The sequence below is a fragment of the Varroa jacobsoni genome, unplaced genomic scaffold, assembly GCF_002532875.2.
Source record: "Varroa jacobsoni isolate VJ856 unplaced genomic scaffold, vjacob_1.0 scaffold_786, whole genome shotgun sequence".
Classification (NCBI taxonomy): Eukaryota; Metazoa; Arthropoda; class Arachnida; order Mesostigmata; family Varroidae; genus Varroa; species Varroa jacobsoni.
In genome coordinates, this window is record NW_019213688.1 from 198,916 (window position 1) to 213,379 (window position 14,464).

Genomic DNA, 14,464 nt, shown 5'->3' on the forward strand with positions numbered 1-14,464 from the left:
CGGGATGACTTTAATGGCATTTAGCTTATTCTGGAGATGATTGTTGACAAAATATGCGGTCCTACCCTAACTGTAATACTGATCCTTTTCAAAGAAGCTGGGTGTGTATGGCGCCATTCCTATCCACTACAATCATTCACAATTTGCGGGATGAAGTAGTTGCTTTCCTAATTTAAGAATCCAATCTAATACTCATAGGTAGGTAGGGCGTTCGTCACTAGAAAACATCGAGTTTGTCATATAGAACTATATGCCATCCCTCAAATAGGAGAAATAATTTTTGGTAGAGTTTACTATTTTCAGTCTTATCATAAATAAATTGTTCGGTTCTGGCAAAAGCTAGTGAAATGTACGTAACCGCGTCGCGCTTCTATGTATAGTGTACTTCAGTGTATCGCATGCGTTTAACAAAATTGTATCTGAGAGGATGATATTCATAGGAGATGGTATTGAGCTGGTTGCTTATGTCAGTCGCACTTCAAAGATTGGATCTTGTAGTCAAGATCGATGATTTCTTGCCTGACCAAGCCAGGTTTGTCTGTAGATATCCACAGACCCGTCGCACAAAACCTAGGCGTATATGCCGATTACCTTCGAATCTATATATACGCAGATTCAGAATGGCAAGGACTTGCTAGAAGAGCGATTGGCTGTATTCTAGTTTAGTGCGCGGTGAGTTGAATCGAGATACTGGTCCCAAAGTCACCAACGGATCCTGACAGCGCTGCTTGCCACTGATGTTAAAGAACTAGCTGTCGAGAGAAATTTGAGGGTTTCAGTCGGTAGACAGATAAAGTTTTCAGATATTATTGTGAAAGTGCTAGAAACTTGCCTCCTGCCTTAGTAATTTGATTTTCGAGGTTTTTGCAGCGCAAGGCAAGGTTAACTATCTGCGATTATGTAGCTCTGTATTTACGTCAAGATGAACACAGATTGCGTTCACGTATAGATACTCTCTTACCGAAGAGACATTCCATTCTAACTTCTAGTGCTGGTATAGACCAAGTTCGTGAAGCAATATCGACGGCTCGCCATTTCAATCCTCCTGCCCGGTGTTGCTGAGCTATTGATACTCGAATACTAAATATATTTATTCGAAATAGTACACTTTGTAACTTTTACAAAGTTTGATAAGGTAGCCTAAAGAGGGATTAATCAACTCCCGGATTGCGTCGCCAATGTTTAATAAAGGAGGCTTTTACGTCGTATTTAATATACGAGCTTCTCGACGTACTAAAAAAGCCTATGTAATTTGCATAGAAATTTTTGAGGGTGGACACATAGTGTAGGACATAAATGAATTCTGATTGAACTTACCAGAATAAAATTGTCGAACTTTTGAATTTCAAATATATTGTGGCATTTGAAACGGGTCTCTTTTTAGCCTGATATCATTAAACATCATTGCCGAAGTCTATACTTCTTGGGATGGGATTCGAGGTGTGTCTCATGATATTGAAAGTACGAAAGAAATATTAGTGCTATGGGGTCTTGTTATTATATGTAGACATGTTTATGCTTTGTGGTGCCATATTATAGATAAGGAGTCAATATCATAGCCGTGCGCCGTTTTATTCGACAAAGGGCACGATGGATGGACCGAACATGAAGAATGCTTTGCATCTTTTTTTTTTTTTTATATATAGATTTTATTTTATTTATTTATTTTAATTTTTTTTATATATTTGAATATCCAGTTGTTTTGGGTACCATTTGGACAGTATTATGGACTGCACTGTGTGATATCCTAAAGGCCCAAGAAGAACAATTTCAGCTTGATAGCGTAATCTGGTAGAGTGAATGCGCAAAGCAGTTCTGGATTATCGATAGCCTGCAACGTCAGCGTATCGTTCTTATAACAGTGGAACTAAACAAAACAAACCTGTAACGTACGATAATTAGGCCATTCGTTGACCGGTCAGCCCAAATAACAAGTTTAGGTAAGTGGCACTTGGAAACAGGCAGGGCTATGCGAGGTGGTCTGACTTCGAAACGGGGTATGTAGACACACTTCGTTTCACGTTGAAAAAACCTATCCGTTGAAAGCAATAGTACACGGCGGTACCGGACGTAGAAATTCTTTTTTTTTTTTTTAGATTTATTCTATAGATAAATGGTGTCTCCGATTATACTGTTGTCTGCGACTGTTTTTGCGACTTTCCATATCGTATCAACCTTGGCTTTTATTTATTTTCCTTAAGAAAAATCTTAGACGGATTAATTCGAAGGTGACCAGTCGTCATTGTAAATAGTTACGTGTCTATCTCAAATGTCTGACATTAGAACTACATATAGGGAATCCATCTTACTTTGTGACCCATTTATGCTTGATCAACATGTTGACCGTAGTTAATTTGGAATTGACGTAATTGCGACTTAAATTTAGATACTGGTTTATCACAGTTTTACGTTGGACCTACGAAGCAAAGTTTAACAGGTCCACAATAGCTATTGTTGTCTGTAAGCGCAGAAGCTCCGTATTTGTTATGTAACGACTAATGCCAAGCAGAAGTCGGCTATCACTCCATTTTGTATGGGCAAACATTAGAGCCTTTAGATAGGCTTTTAAGATAACACCATGACAAAATTACTTAGCCACCGTGTGAAAGATGTTTCAAGATCTGCTCGAAAAAGTATTAAGGTCCCTCAGTCAAAGTCAAAAAGTCAGAAATTCCCTAAACGTAAAGATTACGTAACTATCCACTGTTACTCCACCTACGAAGCCAATCTTTCTGAACGGTTTAAAGATTTATTTAACTTGACCCCCAAACAAATTTAGCTTTAAATATATTAATTTCTAAAGATGGTCGATCTGATCTTTAGAGAACTGTGTTTCGTTGGTTTATTGAAACGTTTGAGATCACTAACATGCTGTATAAGATGGAAGGCCAAAATGCTGGAAGCAATCTATTTTAAACATTCTTTCGCTGGATTACCTATCCAAAAATCGAGGGTCACACATGGCATGGGCTGACATCGTTATGCGTTTACTACTTAATTACGAAAGTCCTTTTACAAAAACTTCATGGCAATGACAATCCCATATGTTTTTAAAAGATTAAGGGTTTGTGGGCGCATTTACTTCTCTATACAGGTATTCATTTATAGCCAGTATTTTGAAAATAGCTTTAATACTCTTATGGTTTTCTTTTTGTAAGGCTTGCTTTGTGGGAAAATACTATGATGAAATCTAATGACCTATAGAAAAATCTACTTGATGATATAAATATATGGCTCTTGTTTAGAGACTCCGACGTAAACCGGGAAGAAATATGGGTGCCTTCGAGGCTTTCTTGCCAACGTCGTTGAGTATTTGAGAAGCATATCGGTATTAAACATGCTTAGTTTCTACATAATGGGCACAATATGGGATATGACGCTGAATATGGTTGACCGCAGGGAAAGGCTGAGCGATAACGTACGACAAAGGGATGAGTAAGTTCACGGGTTCAGATTTCGATTGGTTGAGGTCAGCGGAAGCTGTACACGTATGCTGCTACCTGTTATCGAGCAGGTCGCGGGGCAATAGCCGTCGTTTGTCGTTACCTTAGTAGTAAAAGTTATCTTAAAAAATGTTAATAAGCAGGTTAAGTGAAGTAGCCTGCAACTAACGATCGAAGTACGAAGTATACTTCGAACGTGTTAGGGAAATTCGAAGAATTAGGGTGGAAGAAAAAATTAGCAACTTTCGCAAATGAGATCTCTTGGTAACAACCATCTATCCAGAGTCTTGTTTTGGCGAAATAAAGCAAAATAACTAGTCAGGCTCCATCAGAGATTTAGCTACTCTTGTCAAAAACCAAGTGGGTTCCTTCGTTCAAAATGTGGCGAGAGCACAAAACCCTTCTTTTTATTCCCATCTTCTATTCCGAACTGGATAACAAAATGCAAAAGGCCGCAGAGAAATGGTTTGACCTTGGCTTTTTAGAATCAGACAAGTGTTTTGGTTCGGCTAGCTGAAAAGGGCGTACCTTCAGGCACCGAACTTGGTTTTCTCGATTTCCTTGTATCATTCTACTCGTGGTGGCGTAATATAAAAGGTAGCACCCAAAAGAGCCTCACCTATTTAGCGCAGACATTTTTGTGGTCGGATACGCATCAACTGAACTACTCGTAAGAACAGCAAGCCGAGAGGCACAAGGGGTGCGACCAAATCGCCTGTTAGGCCTCGTAGTCAATTTTTCTATCACGCTGAATCTGGCCTGGATACTGGCCTGGAAGTTGAAGGTCGTGTCCTTGGAGAGTGAAAAAGTATGGTTTGATGCATTTCCTTTATTGGAATGGTCCTGCCGATAACCAGTTTCAAGCAGTTAACACGTTTAAGCTTGTTATCGTTTTATATGGAACAATGTATCTGCGGTGAAAACGAGCATGTTTGGTTGACACCCATTTTGTTGCATGGAGTATGGTGAAATAGATAAAACTTGGCACGATTCAATTAATAGCGTTTTGGCTAGAGCGTTTAATAAGGAGTGTTTGGAATTATGCTGGGATATACTGAGTTCGAACGAGGTGACTGATAGTATTCTGACAGCCTGATCAGTTGGAGCACAACGTATAGATCTAAAAATAGAGCACGGCAACGACAAAATAGTAATAAACATAATAAAACAAAGTAATAAAAACTACTGTTGAATAAACTAAATTCGTTTAAACTGTTCGTTGCTTTTTCTACACTCGTATTTTACCAATAGATCGTATAATTGAAACGCTTTACGTTAGCAAAAAGCTTTTTTTCAGTAACTGTTAGTCTGGGCAAGATACCGCTCAATGCTGCTGCCATCTACAGGTGCGTGTCATCCTGTTCAACTGATTGAAAAAACATCGGCAACGCGGGCCGTAAGCAACGGATTGAAAGTTTTTTCTGCCAAGGAGTCGACATACAAAACGACACCCACCAAAAGAAAATGCCGCCAATTTTCCTCTGAACGATAGGCCGAATGTCAGCAGCGGGTTAGAAGCTGATTAGATAAAGGAGAATCTGCTTAACGTCAGATACTAGTAAAACTACATGCACCAGGTACCGCGTCAATACGTGTCACAATGAACGTCTGGGTTCAGAACGTAACCTCTGTAGTAGAAAAAGTGTAATACACATCTTCTGTTTAAGATCATCAAAATAATAATTGGTCTATGAATAAAGTAGGCGGAATTTAACTAGATGTAACTTGTTCTGTATATCGACTGTAATACTTAACATTAAATAGATGAGAAACAATTTCAAATCGAACTGCAACTCCGACCCTGAATATACAGTAGGAAGAATATCAATAGGATTAATGATATTCGGCCTTTGGGGAAGAAAAACTAAGACCAGCCAGAAATTTCCACTTTAGCCTTAAATCACCATTGTTTTCTAACAGGCACGACTAATTATACAGGTTCATAATCCAAGATGTATTTATTGTGCACAGCCACGTACAAATGATTTGTTATTTTATATATGATTCAAGTGCACCTCTTTTATTACTTAAAGTACACCCGGCAGGCCTGTAGGCCTAACGGATCGTTTATGTGAAACTTCTCAAAAAAAAAAAAGAAAAGGAATGAAGTGTTTTTTTGTCCTAAGAGGCAGAAAATCGACAAGGGGGAGTGTCATTTTTTCCCACAAACTTCATCTCGACTAAATGGAATACAGCGGTGACGCACTGGATTCAATGGCAAATTTGACTTTGTAAATGAAATGTACAACGTTCGGGCATCCAGCCAACAATTCTGAACGAGTCTACTTTAGGTTATGGACGATCTCCAGAAATGCTGACGTCATAGGAAAAGTGACAGGTAGACTGGGTATGGCATTTTTCTGTAGCAAGTAACAGTGATTAGCGTGTCGGTGCAAACGCAATTTGCTGATGTCTAAGTGGATTTCTTCAAAGGGGTCTTTGTCCGAATATTCGAAAATTCAGGCATACGTATTTAGCTAAATGGAGCATTTAGAAAGGAGCGGAGACAGGCCCATCCTCTATACCATGCACAATGGTGAAGACAAGACGTCCCAAGAAGAGTTACGGACGAATTTTTTAATAGCCATATTTCTGTGTGACTGAATATAAAGCACTGAATAAGAAAACTGCATGCACACGTAAATATAATTCTTCTGCTTAAAAGAGGTTTAGCAGAGGGACATTTTTGTGCGCTGACTTACCGAAAAATTTTAATTGGGACAACGATTTCCAGATGTCTTACTTGTTGCAAGCCTCACTTAACCAAAATTTTATTAATGGTTAATATTCACGAGCCGTAAGTTACACTGAAGTTATCCAAAGCCGTTGCTACCGTTCGCTGTGTGTAGGTCTCTTTTTGATTTTACGTCTATAGGTTTTCGCCTCGTTTATTTTTATCTTTTTTCTCGTCTGTAATGCAGATGTCGGTTAGGTATGTGGTACTAACAAACTAGAAGATCTTTTTTTCCTACCTTTTTTTCCCTAACGAAGACTTAGCTGCTCAAGTCGACCTGCCGAAGCATGCGTCATTTGCAATCATAAATGCGACAATCAAACTTTGTTTCCGACTTCTCATTTGCCTTCATAGCTGGTATTAAAACATAGGTAGCTATTTAATCCATGTGCTGTTCTAGTGTAACTAGTTTTGCCTTTGTCGCACTGCAAGCTTCGTCTATGGCTAATCCTTGCATATTCCCATTGTTCTTTGTTATTGTTCTCTCTTGTCCTGTTCCCTAGAATGACTCTGCTAGTATGACCGATCCAGCCATCATGAATAGCTTGTGAATCTTTTTCATATGCTTATGTGACATGGGCGGGCTGTTATTTCGCGCACAACCGGATATTGCTGTTTGTTCTACACATATATCGTATAGCGTTGACACACAGTGGTGGCGCACACAGACAGAGGGAGCTGGAGCTTTAGCTGGGTACCAGCCACGCGGACAGCGGAAACTCTAGACTTCGTTGTACCAAGGAATTTCTGCCTAGACGACAGAGTTGGTGGCTGCAATTGTGCCACTGCCTACGCCAAAGAACGTCCTCGATGTTTCCGGTGCTCCGCTAACCCATCCATAGTGAAAACCCAGTCCAGCGTCACTCCAATGCCTGGACTCACTGGGCAGCCAGCCTGCAGTATGCCCTTGCGCCTTATCATGTAAGCTTCTGACAACTAGGACAAGCAGCAAGGCAAAGTGTTGAATTCCCCGTGTGAGACCTAAGGCTTGCCATTTACGGCTATTTAGTTTTATGATTGTCCGCACCAGTTAAGTACTTATTCGTATGGGTTACGTTTTATGCTACAAGCTAGCAAGTGTTTTAACAAAGTCGCTATACAAAAAATGAGTTTACGCATTTGTTTCGTTAGGCCTCCCCAAGAAGTAGCGAGCATTCGGACAACCGTTGCGTCCTATAACGTTTCATCTGGTAAAAAGTAATTTCTCGAAAATCTTAATAAAAGACGAAGAGAACAATGAGTAGGAGCGAATCTCAAAATTCAAGCCAGCCACCTTCGTGTTCGTGCCGTTCTAAAAAGAAAGTCAAATACGTTCATGAAGCACTCAAACAAGTAAGAGTTCTTGCACGCGTAAACAAACATGGGTAAATTTTTAATGTCTAGTATGCCTGCTATCGAAAATAAGTAATATAGGACAGCTAGTCTAGATCGTGACACCACCTCTATCCGATCTTCACTATTTACACCGTACGTGATTTAAATTATATTCACATCTTTGTCTCTGACCAGCTTGGAACCATAAAAACACATAGTCTTCTTGTGCGAGGACGTCGATTGGACAACAATGTCTTGGCCCGTCCGATCCTATTCAGCTGAAATACGCCGACTATCAAATATTTTGCAGCCAATATCGCATCTATGTGTAGATTCATTCGTACATAGATCTATTCGTATCGTAAATATTCATGTGCCGACGCGTATAGTTGAATTACGGTAGCCATGTCAAGGAATCTGTGACAGCTGCAGATTATCCGTATAGATATGTATTACCAGACGTCGCTTCGCGTGGCAGGAAATCTCCGAAGACCGACCTCGTCTTCAACAACAGTACTGAATTCATATAGACAGTTTAACTTACACATTGTTAACCAAGACAACGTAATCGATTGTGTAGTAGAAGATTACCTAAAATTTGAGCGAGAAAGATTCGAGAGAGAAGATTCGTTTGCAAACTTTCAAAACGGGAATAAAACGTATCAGTTGTTCCGACAGTAAAACCGGTAAAGGATTTTTGTTCAATTAGTAATTTTCAACGTAAACAAATCATAAACTCTTCAACATCAACAATTCGAAACTGTCCAATGAAAAGCAGAAACAGGTTTGTAATTGTGTTTACGGTACATAGATACATTGTTTATATGAATAGAGCGATACTCATTAAATGAATGATTTCCCTTTTTGACGTATTGGCTCCAAGCGGTCATGTCTGTAGAAAACCATAGTCAGTTCCTTTGCATATCGACTTGACCGTTTCAACTTCATTGCCTGTTCCATTTCACGTTACTAATGGCGACAGGGAAACGCGCAAGCCTTACCTACTTACTAATTATATCCAGTAAATGTTATTTACTGTCCGAGATTCTCGCGTTGACAATACCTTTATTCATCTCTAAAATATCATTGCCACATTAGCGTTTTACATTTTTTAAGTTAGTTTGAGATTGACTTAATATACAGTTGAATTAAACCGTCCCCGTTCCATTTGACCTGCCCCAGCCTGGTATAGGTAACTACGTTATACCAACAACTGTAACTTTGTGGAATAGCCTTATTCGCAACGACGCAGCGTTTTGAACAAACAAGGTTGACCAGAATTTAGTTAGTCGCTATGTGAAAGGAGCAGGACGTCCATGACTAAATATCAGAAAAAAAAATGATTTGGAAGGTCTATGTGGATCGAGGAAGCAATCTTGAGGCAGTCTTTACACGACGGTGAAGTCAATGACCCGTTTACCAAAACAGAACAAGGCATCCTCCAGCACCGGCCCGCCTGACGGTCTTGTTTGCGAGAAGCCTGTTAACCCGCACCGACACTCAAGGTCTGCAGAAGTGGCATCGATGGAGTCAGATCCATATGGTACTATATAACGAAAGGCAGACAAGAATATTGTGTATTTACGGAAGATTGGCAAGATCAAAAATAACTATATAATACTACAGTAAAACTTCGCAAAGAACATATTGTAGAGACTCAACAGAAGAGAGTTCAAGTTACTTTTACAAGAAAAACCTTCAAACCAAGCATTTCTAAGTTAAATAAGTGTGCGATCCATGCAAATTGTTTACATTGGTGAATAAAGAACTGCTAGCCTTTACTGTTAATGTTAATTACGCCATTATTTAATTGTTTCGTTCCGCGTATTTGGGTAGCTGTTCTAAGATACGTGGCGGAATACTGCATAAGCCAAGAGCGAACTCTCTATGAAGACGTACTCCGCTCATCTTCTATTGTGTCTAGCAGTGTCTATCGATAAGTAAAGCTTCTCAGATTATTAAGGAATCGAACACGAATAGATAATTGTTAATAGACATATTTTTCATGGTCTGAAATCCGCTGTACGAGAATATCAGCCCTGGCACAAGGTTAAATGAGATTAGCAAGAACTAGATTTCCCATATTGTGCTCGGTATATCGGTCAGAATGCCACTGATAAGCAGTAGGCCACCGATAGCCGATGAGAAAATTCTGGTGCTTAAAAATGTTAGCCCTTATATCATACAAATTACGACATTTCTGCCGTTCTAGAGACGCGAGCACTCTAGGCGAAAAGTCTAGTCTTTTATTTGAAGCCATAATATGCATACTTACGCTTGTTCGTAATGAAACTGTCTGAGAGGCATGTAGAATGTGTAACAGACGCCTCCAATGTTACAACCTAAATAAATCTAAAGAAGAATTAACATGTAGACCTACATTACCGCATGGTCTTCTCTGCTCCTAGAGACTTTGTAACAGACAGAAACGGAGGGCAGTTCCAATGGACATTCGATCAAACAAAGAAATTCAGCTTCTTGCGTGTCGTGTAGGCAAAGGCAAATATGCTGTCTGCTTTTAAGGGACGAGCATAAGGGCGCTAGCCTAACAGTTTGATAGATAAATATGGGAATCGGTTTATTCATGACGCGTAGCGACAGGGTCGAGATGGACGACAAAAGCTTTCTAAACAGACAATCTCATTGTAGCGTATGCGCTATTCGACAGTAATGCGGTTGTGTATACGACGGCAGGCAGCTTAGGAATGGAAAATCGATGCGGCCACTGGTCTAGAAATCGATTAGTTGCGACTCCAACGTTCGCGGCAGAGCACGATAAATGAGACAAACATAACATATAGCATACTAGATTTGCTAGACATGGTCAATGAACTAGTTGTTGACAACTTTGATATTTTGGGCGATCTTAAGAAACAATTCGATTGTACGGTGGTGGTAGATTGAGGATTGAATTCCGTGCGCGCGTCATCAGGCACTTAGAAAAAACACAGGGGACAATCGGGAGATGGCGCAGCTTCTCTGAAATGCAAACTCTACATGTACGTTTTGATTCCTGTGTCTCTACCTTAAGTAGGCAAGCAGGACACCAGTATCCTATCGCCGGGAAACTGTTTAGCGATCATTCTAGCCAACAAGTTCATTTTCGAGGCATTGTTCTTTATGTACACATTGTACGGGTCTTCTAGGGCTTTTTTTGTTTTTAGGGTATTTTAAATGTCTTCGACGAAGCTCAAAGCGGCAATTTATGAATTAATTTGCATCACTCTAGCGGCAACGGCGCTCGCAGGATGCATTTCAACTTATGTATAGTTTTTTGAAACCATATAATCACTGCAGCTCTCAAAGAATTTTTCAAATAGCACAAGAGACGAGGGCCCTGTATGGAATTGATCACCTAGATTCGTCTCATTTTGTTCGAATCGTATATTGCATTGATGACATTGGTTAGAACTATAAATGGAAACAATCGCCTCTTAGCTTTACGAACTATTTATCCATAAAGTGTACAATGCTTAGAATGGGCATTGTATCCGTGACAACTGCAGACATGCAGTTCCGGACCTCCCAAGCAAATCGTTTGAGCTGTATGAAATTTACGGTAACAGGCAGATCAGGTCAACCAGCCAAAACGTGTTTAGCACTAGGGACTGGAAACGATTCTATATATTAGAAACGCACAACTGATACAGTCAAAAAGGCACTGGAAGTGAAACGTTCGAAGGCAGACACGTACCGATGTGGTGGCTATCTGATGTCGATGCGTTTTGGTCTCCTTTTCTCACAGTCTAGCTGATAAAATTTGTATTCTGGCGCTATGTACAGCAAGTGCTAACTCAGCCTCACGCATCGCTATCGTGAATAATATTTGAGTCGTCAGGTATCGTTTGTCAGTGGGCTTATTTTATTGCAGCTGACATTGCTGATGCAGTGGAAATTATGTCGACAGTGACTGGCGGTACAGAAGTGGATTGCAAAAAGCTTGTCTGTGGTGATGGATCAATGGGAAACATATTTGCCCCCTGTATCAATGTTCGTGAATTGAAATTGCGTAACGTGACGTATCTTAGTAAATTATACAATATAGTGCTAATTAGCGAACTGCGCAATTTCTTGACTCATTCTCTAGTTATATAAGAGGCGTTTTCAATGAAATATCTAGTCGGCCTCATTTAGATTAGCTACAGTTAGTGGTCGGATTTAGTGACAGATTGTGTTTTTGACCCACGGTCATAAAGTGTACGTTTACATATATTTTGTATTTTCAGCAGCTGGCTGGGAAGTAATGTTCCATATGAGAAAAGTCCTCGGTTTAGACTATGTGTAGTTCTTTGATCTTGCTCTATCATTTTTCTGGCCTGCGGAGGTAGACCTGGATTAATCATGTCCTATTTGGCCGTCACAAGAATTTCGCTATGTTTCGAGCAGGCGCGTTCCTAATTAATTGACCAGTTCGTTGCGATTGGTTATTCTTAACCTCGAATGCTGCCTCAGCCATATTGAACGATAGACATATTCGATCTAGGTTGGTTAGCTTTATCGACAAAAATTCAGTCACAGTACCATTACGATCTAGACGAAAGCGTTTTCATTACTCAATCGATAATATTGAGATTTTATTTACTCTATGCCAAACTACTGGTTATGGTTAGTAATAGCTTTGAACATTTACAGAAGAAAACACATACGTTTAGTTGCGTTTTTTTGTCTCCACATGGACTCTTCACTCTAAGAATGAACGACCGGAAAGAACAAATCACTTTCAGGCAAACACGTCCGCTTCTCGAAAACTATACATAGAGACAGGCACCGAGCCTTTCTTCGATGACAGTATATAGCGTTAATAAGGCGGGGTAATATCTCGCTACTCGATTGTCCTAAAAGGGCTCTGGCGTAGCATTTGTACTATAGATACACCACGTGGTTTGAAGGGAATTGTACTCATTTCGCTTTAACGGCGCAATCTGGCAGCGGGCGTCGATTTATGAAAGACTATCTGAATATTTAGGAATTTTATTTACAACAATGAACACTGAAATACCGGCATTAAAAAAATACCGAAGTGAATAGCAGTTAGTGTCAATCGTCAATAAGACAGAAAATTATAATAGTTAAACGAATTTTTCTAAACTCGTTTCGTGGCATCAGAATATTCTGTTTGGTCAAAAGTTCGGTGACGATATGCGCACCGATGAAGCTCATCAAATAATGTTTTAATACCATTAACAAAAATGGTATTAAAAAATATTTTTAGAAATGCAGATCATTTTCAACACGGTACCAATTAATGGCGTATAAAGCCCTTTTCGAGCAATGCGAAGAGCATTGCCATACTTCTGTTAAGGTAGGATATTTCAAATAGTTACAACGATTCCATTATAACACATTCATCCTAACCATCATTTTTCGGACCGACGTTTCTTCATATGACGTCCCCCTAAAATTTCATAGTTTGTTTTTTTCTTGTAAATAAAATATTTCGAGGAACTCTTAAGAACGTTTTGTCTTTCCTCGTATTTTATTGATGAATAGAAATTTCACTGAAGAATTTTAGCTGGAATAAAATGAATACTGTTACTTTCAAATTAAACTGAAACAACACGTAGCTAGCTCAACGAATTCTGGATGACTATGCCGCTAGCGCTGATTCTGATATCACGCTGAAATGTGCATGCCTTTGTTCCCTGCTTTCGCCTATTAACGTTTTCAAGGCACACTTTTCAGAGCGAAATCTGATTAATGTAGACGATACCTGTCAGGTTGCTAGGGGTGATAGGGACGTAAACGTATCAAGCGACACGTAAGTAGGCGGACAAAGGTTATAGCCTGTATAAAAGCCGGTATTCCTGTCTTTGCTTGTTGTCATAATCGTTGGCTGATCAACAAGTTTATGGTAGAACTAAGCAGCTTTTTTCTAGTCGTCGCACAGGATGAAAGCAACGATAGCGTATTACCATATCGGCATTTTTCCCATCTCTTCGCCATCAAGCCTGATCCTTATCTCTTTTACTTGAAGACACTTCTACCTCCACTTCTTTTTCTGTTCGCTTAACATGCGATATCGCTGCGTATCATTACGAGGCAATCCAAATGCCAAAGTTCCTCCTACAAATGCTACTCTGATCTTTCTCCCACCCCCGATTTACCCCAGAGTCTGCTCTCGAACCTTACCCGGTATATTGTTATATATATATATATATATATATAAGTGATTCGATGATTCCATCTTTCTGCCGCGTTTTGCATGGCAAAAGCGTCCTTCGCACTAGTCATATAAAGAGATTTTTTGCATACACACTCATAAACACAAATATATGGAGCAACCTCTACTACGCGAACTCACAAACCAGACCATAGGTGCAGCTATAGGTTCACAGACGCTGACGGAATATCAGCTGCCGTGCCTCCCTTTATACCACATTACGCTTTGGTAGCACTAGGTGCCCTATATTTCCTTTTTGTTTTACCTGCGTAGATCGACCTTATGAACAAGTGAGTAGAGATCGCCAGGCAGGCTTTCGAGAAAGCTGTCGCATCGACTGCGGCTCATCGATAGCAAAAAGTCGGACGATATAAGATACACAGCTCTTTACGGTGACGAAGGTTATGGCTGATACAGATTTCCACAAAGCAGAACATTTTTTCTGGCACTGATCTGCCACTGACGCATCGCACTCTGTTGACTGACCGATCTCTGCGATTATCGTGATCATATCGTCCACTTCGTTCTGTGCACTAAACCAGCCGATCTCAACACGATTGAGAAAGCCAGTTCAATCAGGAACGCTACGCTGCCCTGTTGATGCTACTTTAGTCGGCAAAGCCATTGTCATTTTAGTTGCCGCTAATGGTGTTGGCGCTGTAGCGGTATCTTCAACTGACAAGAGATACCGATAGCTAACGTACTGATGCTGATCAAGCTGTAGCTCCTCTGATGAAATGCTGTTTCCAGCACAGGACAAGATCGCCATGGCTGTTTCCTTCATTCGTGGCCTTTTTAGCTTTGCCTTCCCAT